Raw genomic sequence first — 7942 nt, forward strand, 5'->3', positions numbered from 1 at the left:
TGATGACTCTTCAAGAGATCCTTGCTTGTAGGGGGACTGCAGCAGACTGTTAAAGCTACAGCAGTCTCCTCCCTGCTTTCAGACTGTATCACTACAAATCTTGCAATATTTGCTATGCAGGGCTTGCTTTCTTCTGATATTGTGGCTCTTAAGGCTGTCTTGAGAGTTGAGCAAAGAAAAGAGGCTTTATCTCCCAATCCTGCTGGCAAAGTGGAATAAGCAAGAGTGTGATGCTTGCAGCTGTAAAGCTCAGAGGGCAGCTGATGCTTCTGTTGGCTCAGCACCCCTTTGCTTCCCACAGTGACTAATGCCTAAACTAAATTAGTGTTCTGCCAAGCCAAGAGCATGGAATGCTTGTTCTTCCAAGCCAGGTTTCTGGTAATGGTAGAAGACAGTTCAAGAGGATGAAGCTGAATCCTAGGTTCTTGCAGGCCTCTGAGCTGTGCTGTGCTGAGGCAGGAATGGATGTGGCTAATGTAATTCCTGAAGAGATTGTTGCTTTCCTGCTAGTCTCTTGTGGAAGCTGTATGCAGGTGAGTGGGTAGACCTCACCATAAAGGATAGGTGCTGGCACACATTTTATCTGGGGGATGGACCTGGCACTTACTGAGTATTTCAGGGATAACTCCTGTCTGGAACCACAAAACACCTGTGACAACTAGTGTAAATGCTCCTTGAAACAGAGAAAAAAAATGCTCTGCAGAAACTGATAGCATGGCACTGTGCTTCAGTTGCCTATCTGCTTTTAAACTGGAGCTGCTAAATGTGGTTGAATCCCCTCTGAGTTATCCACCTGGGAAAATAAGGAGAAAGATAGTACTATCTGGAACTGCTGGAGAAAATAAGCTTGCTTTGACTTCCTGCCTATTGTACGTGCAGATTGGCCAAACACCTACTTTCTCACCCATGTCCAAATTAGGAACAGAAGTACTCAGCTGTAATTCTGGTAAAACCACAGTGTAGTCACACTTGTGTTTAGAAAGGTCTCTGCAATTCAAAATGATCACCTGAGTCATCTGAGGTGCTTCTGACCCCTCTGTGTTCCAGCTTTCCTCTGTGAAAGTTCCATGGCACTTTCTGAACTTTTACTGCCTGAACTGCTGCTTTGTGAGGACAGTTTCAATATGTGCAAGCCATTTGGAGACTCCTTGGAAAGGAAACTCATGTTTTCACTTGTGTGTGGAGAACCACAGTGGAGTAAAGCCATTCTAGTGCTGATCCCTGCCTCTTGAGTTCAGCATGGAAGGTCTTGTGGACAAAACCCTAGTGGTTTTAGAGGGGAGGGGAAGTTAAAGGGCTTGACAGCTGATATTCCCATTGCTGACGGCATTATTTTCTTATCAATACAAGTTTTTCAGGCCATTAAACTAAAATATAGTACTAAATAAAACCAATTATCCAGATGCATGTACTTCAGAGGAAAGAACTGCCATGATCCCATGAGCTCCCAAGACACCTTGTGGAAGGGAAAACTAGCAATTCATGTAGATGAAAGATTCCTCTTTTATTTCATAGAATAGTTTCAGCTGGAAGGGGTCTTTTAAAGGTCATCTAGTCCAAACCCCCTGCAAAAGCAGGGACATCTTCAACTAGATTTGTCCAGAAACATTTCTAAACAGGAACATGTAGAGCTACCTGGTTGAATGAATAGTTGAGTGAATTAGGATTCTGAAAAGCTTTTTTTCTGTCCTCTTGTAAAGCAAGAGGGTGCAAAGTTACTTGCTCTTTTAGGCCTCTGTGTTGAGGGACTTAGTGCCAGCATCCTGATCATCAGCTTGATTACCACTTGTTCATCAGCTTGATGAGCACTTCTTTGGCCTCTGCTGTGTGGGCCAAAGCACCATTAAAAGCTCTATCCCCATGAGTTTCTGCAAGGTTTAGTCATAATTTATGTAAACTGCTCCAGGCCACTGCAGTGTGAGACCGATGAGCTCATGGCTGCTTCTAGAACTGAAGTCACAAAGATTATATTTCTCCTAACAAAATGCTGTGTGTATGTTAGTGCCAGCAAGAAATTTTATGCTGCTTTGGCTTCTATCCAGAGAAAGTGGTCTGTAATTTCCAGGAAATGAGAAATCAGACCTCAAGTGAAAATATGCTTTGGGAGTTGGTGAGAGACACAGACCCTGTGCAGGTCTGTGTGAAGCTGATTTTGCTCTGATAACTCACAATTAGCAGCATCTGCTTCTTTTATATCAAGAACATTGATTAAATGACTCACGCTGTACATCTACCTTACTTTGAGGCTTCTACTAGAGGGGCACTGCTGTGCTTAAACAGCAGATGTTTGGCAGGAAGCATACAAGACAGCTCAGTGGCTGCCTGTCTTCCTCACAGAGGAGGAGATGTGCTTAGCTGCTCACAGTGTCTTGGTGGCAATGGAAAGCTACCTGGGAGCGTTTCCCTCATTGCTTGCTCCTCTCCAATCCAGCAGTTCTTAAATATGGGAGCTGATTGTCTGTTATTTCTCACTGTCTTTGCCACATGCAATGATGCTGAACAGCACTGACTCCCTCCCTTAAACCACTAACACTTCACTTGAAACTACTGAAGTAACTCCACACTTCAGCTGACAACAGCTTACTGGAATGAGACACCTCTTTTCCCCAGAACTGTAGTTTTATGCATTTCTGCTTCATTCTTTGAAAACACTTCCCCTAATTCTGGTTTTGCTTATTAACCTCCTCCTTGCTGCTGACAGACTTCAGATTTAACCTGGCTAGGGTACTGCTGGTTTCTCCTCTAAGTCACCTGTGGGACACTGCACTCATTGCCAGTTCGTGTGCACCTTGCCCAGGTGAAATTTCTGGAAAGTTAAAGGGACCTTTTAGTGCAAGTTTTCCCTTAGAGTTTATTCATGTAGGTCAGCAAATATTTCATAGAATCATTTAGGTTGGAAAAGACCCTTAAGATCATCAAGTCCAATTTAAGCCCTTTCTTTGCTGTAAAAGAAAAATATTAGAGCTGTGAGCATCTGTGGAAAGTCTGAAGTGATGGAAAGCATGGCAAATATTTGAGTATTGTAAAATAGCAGCCAGCATTGCTTATGTTGAGTGGTTCTTCAGGCTTTTTGTGAAAAGTAATTAATCTTGCCCAATATGTAGTAGATTTTTTTTTCCCCCTTGCCTCTCTGGCTCCTCATAATCAAATGACAAACTGAACTAACTCAGTAAGAAAGACTTCTCTGAGCTTGCAACATCTCAGAAGTCTTGACTTTGTCCTCAGAGAAGGCTTTTGGTCTCCAGCTGCTTATTCATTTCAACAGTTGACTCAGTTCAGTACCTGAATAAGAACAGTTCTCTGTTGTGGGGTTTTTTTTCCTCAGGTCCTTTTCTGCATTCTAGAGACCGTTTCCATTTCATGTTTGATAGATTAATTTAGCACTTAAAAGCATAATTTTATTTCCATTTTAATTTAATTGCATTTGTATGGATGTTCAAGGGGGCATACAGTAGCAAGAAGAAGTTGAAATAGCCTAAGTAGAAAACACCCTGGACACATTCAGATTTCTGACTGGTATGAGCTGTAGAATTGCTTAAATACACTTCACTTGTCTCCTTTTTAGCTGAGAAAGAAACCATAGCAATGGGCTGTGTTCATATACAAGTAAACAGGTGAGTCTGAGACTCGTCCTCTCTTAGAAATAAATATAAATTCAGATTAAAATCAGTGACGTCAAAACAGGATTTGCTGCTTGCTGATTCTTAAATATGATTAAAATTGACTTGAATCACTTTGACTGAAGTGGACCCACCCTGAGTGTCTTTGGCAATACTTTTTAACATCTGGCCAGATGTTTGCTCTTGTCACACCAGTGCAAAGTGAAGCACTGGAGATGTGCAAGCCGGGCAAGAAGCAGAGCACCAAGAGCTTACTGGCTCTTGCTGAACTGATGGTCCAAGACCTGTAGCAGTTCTTTCCTGATAGCCCAGAAAAATGACCAGGATGCACTGTGGAGCCTAAAAAGGAACCACTAACAATGGTGAGCTTTTCCTTCTTCCCTGAGCATGGGTGGGCATGTGTGTCACCTCATCCCAAACACTTAGAGCAGCTACTGCACCCAACTGCCTTTCACAGTCATGTAAACACTCCAGCTGAAAGGTTTCCAGTTGAAATAAGGGAGATAATGAAATTAATGGTCAACAAATGTAAGTTAACCCTGCTTTGGACACCTACTTGATTAAGCTCATGTTTCAGCCAGAAGGAAGGAATTGCTTATGTCGTGGTTACTGTACGTGCAGGATTCGGATATCTCAGTGTCAGGTAACAGAATGTTGCCATCTCTTCCTGTTCCTTCCCTCCCTCCCAATTTTAGTTAAAGTCTTTTCCATCAGAAGCCATAAAAGCTGTCATCTTAAAAGTGCACGAAAACCCAGACGTGCTGAGCAATCGTTGCTCTCACAGGAGGACCCCTTTATTACCTTCTCTCACCATTTATCTGTCTTCTGCAGGAAGAACCTCCAGATCACCACAGCTGCATTTTTATGTGGACACCAACACTAGTGCTATAGTTTCATGGGCATTTGTCTTGATGGCAAAGCTGAATTTCTTTCCTTCTGCTTGTAGCTACCTTGCTTGTACTAATACATCTCTGCAGATGTGCTTTGAATGGAAGGTTTATCACACCCGGACGAAAAATAACCAGTCAGCTCCCTGAACCAGCCCACAGTGCCAGCAACCACTAAATTATAGCAGTGCAATTGGGAAGGACAATTTGGGAATGAGTATGAGCAGCTGGACACGAAGGTTGCTGTAGCTGACCCTGCTGCTGAAAAAAACCAACTCTATACTGCTCCACTGAGTAAGAGGGGTTAATCTTGTTTACCAATGCAGCCTTGAAGAAAACTTTTGTCAGCGTGGAGTTGTACAAGGTCTAGAGGTGTATTAAGTATGTAGAAATGTTTTGCTGGCAATCAAGGTGGAGCAGCTAAACTAATCCATCCTAATAGAGGTGCTCTATGGTATAATACTGTGTATGAAGCAATCATGCACTGCAACATTGATCTGTGCAGACTAGAGGCATCAGCCTTCCCTCCTTGTCTGAGACCTTGAAAAGACAGTTATTTTAAGAGCATAGCTGCTGCCCTGCCCAGCCACGGAGGTTAAGACTGAAGATCCCGAAGAGGTTTTCCAGAAGTCACTAAGCATTTAATTACAAGTAGGATTACATTCTGGATAAGAAAAATTTGAGTCTAAATCCCTTGGAGCAGGTTTAGGGCATGAAGACGTGTGCAGGGTAGAGTCCTGCCCTGTGATTATCAGATCCAGCAATCCCTTTGCCTCTGTGGGACAGGTCTGTGTTGCTAGCACGTGTCTTGCAGCCACAGATAAATGTCAGAGCTCATAAGTGTTGCTGAATCAGTGCAGAAGTGCCTGCACCCACTTCAGGCTCTTGAGATTTTGGGATCATTGCAGGCAGAGGCATCTTCCTGTCTTTACCTGTGTATGTGCATGTATCCCATGTGTGAGTGTGAACTGATTCCCAAACCTTTTGGGTGGTCAATTCTTAGAATGAGTCAGAGGCTTACTCTCTACCTGTATTGGTTAGATCTTGAAAGGGAAGAGAACTCTGCTCTCCTGGGGACAGTGACCTCATTAGACATTTTCTTCCTGCCAAAAGAGAAATTTTGGTGGTAAATATTTTATTTGTGTTTCAAAACAAAGCTACAGCTGTTGAATAACTTAAAACTTCTTATTTCTTTGTGTCTGCTGCCTTCTTGGCTTATGAGATGATCCATTCAGTAAAATGTACCATTTGGAAGCAAATTAGAAGATAGGAGACAAAAAATCCTGGTTCTATCTATGCAATTAGGTTCTTAAGCGGATGATGCAGCATTATCAAAGTCCTAGATGTAGCTAGAAGCTGCTGTCTTTCAGTGCTACCTGTGCAGCAACAACTGGGTAAACTCCTCTTGGACAACATTTCCAGAATAAGATTCAGGAATACAGGTTCTATGATAAAACTCATATGCTAACGTTAAATTCCTGCTACAGTTTCCCCTTCACTGTGTTTGTGCATCAGTTCTGGAGTACACCATATCTCTGTTCTGCCTTTGTCAAAACATGTAGATGACAAAGAAGCTGTGTCTACAGTGACAGTGGGCATGGCAGTGGGTTAAGAGAAGAAAATACTGGGTGTCAGCGCAAATCTATGTCAGAAACCAAAATAATGGATTGGTCGCTAACCTTGATGTGTATAAGTCACTAGACCTGTGTCCTCATGAAGGAGAATTGTCTAATGGCTGTGGAAGATAAGTTCACTGTGACACAGCCTCTTTGGTCTGGCATGTGACACTTTGCACTGCAAAACCCTACTCCAAGAAAGGTGCTGCCGGGTGCTCCCATCAAGCAACTTATACAACTCACTGCTTGGCTGAGAGGAGGCTTTGAATCAAGGCCTTCAGAAACAAGAAAAATGTTCAAAAAGCCTCACTGTTTTGGTTAGGTCCCATTAAGCTGCTACTTCCATGTATTGTTTTCCTGTTGCAGCTGGCAAAATATTTCTATGTGAAAAGAAGCGTTTCTTCCAACCTCCCTGTACAGCTTTGTAGCCCAAAGCCTGACACTGCACATGTTTTCACAGTGGTAAGTGATAACTTTGCAAACACAGACTCAAAGTATTGCTGCAAAAATCAGACAGGAAGAGCCAGTGGGGATAAGGCTGTATGTTAAACTGGGTGAAATAATGCAGAACGTGGTTCAGGGATGGTTTGGTGGAAGGCACTGGTCTGCCTACAGTGCCAGGGTTTTGCCAGAGCATCTTGTCTCTGAAGGGAAACCTCTTGTAGAAGGTAGAGGCTAGCAGGGTTGGTTCCCTGGCTCTCTGGAGATGAACTGTGTGGCTTTGGCACATCCCTCTGCTTCTCAAAGTCCTTGCTCTGCAGGTGTTTATAACATCGTTTCCCTGTGTTGCAGTGTGTAGTTTTCGCTGGAATTGTAGGTGGCTGGGATAGGCACTGCAGAGTGAGACAGAACAATACCTCCAGTAGGAACCAGGCTGTGGGAACACAAGGCTGAATGACCTCCTAGGGCCCTTGGGGCTATTCTTGTGCTCTTGTGGGCATTCATATCATGCAGACCCTTTCATAAACTCAGTGTGCTCACAATTCACTAGTTGTTTTGCTTCCCCTGCAACTGCTAAAAAGCCTTTCCAGAGACTGCCTTCTTTTGCAGTTAAACTATTTAATATTGAGCAGAAGCTGTCCACATTTAGACTATTGCTGTGTTCTCTCTGATGTGGCTTCCCCAGGGTTTGTTCCCATTTGACATGCTTATAAAATGCAGGCGCATCTCTGTAGCCCCCTGGTTTTATTAAAGGTTTTTATTAAACTCCTTTTATTAAAGGAGTGCTCCAAGCTGTTTTGGTCACCCCACCCGAGAAAGGCAAGAGCTGTGGCGTGAAGCCTGTTGTTCCAGCCAGGGCACTGTCATGCCAGTGATAGCTACACTGGGAACAGTGGTTTGGGGTGATATAAGCTGCATTTGCACTGTTTCCTGTCCCTCCTTTGCCACAGGGGTTTTCCCATTATAGATCAAGTTCTCTAAGCATAAACATGCTATGGAAAAAGGGGCTCCAATTACACCAACGGTTCCTTGGATTGTAACGCCCTGTCCTTTTGCAGTCAGCTCAGCATTGTATGCTGCAGTTTCATCTATTTTTACTTATAGAGGCATCTTTCAGTGTGAGGCTGTATTTTTAGTGTGTAAATAACATAGGTAGAATACCATGCACTGTTGGTTGGGGTTTTTTTTGTAACAAAGTTTGGTTTATTATACCCAGCCGTCACGCTTCTAGTTTTTGTGTCTTTGCAGCAGGGTGGAAGTTGAGGGGGTGCTGCACGCTGTGACAGTTGGGCAGGGAACTCGTGGGATGAGATTGGCACCCGCGGGGAGCTGGGAGGCACTGTGGCACTTGCACATTTGCCAGAATTCTGGGAAACAT

Source organism: Lepidothrix coronata, unplaced genomic scaffold (assembly GCF_001604755.1).
Source record: "Lepidothrix coronata isolate B3197 unplaced genomic scaffold, Lepidothrix_coronata-1.0 Scaffold125, whole genome shotgun sequence".
NCBI lineage: Eukaryota > Metazoa > Chordata > Aves > Passeriformes > Pipridae > Lepidothrix > Lepidothrix coronata.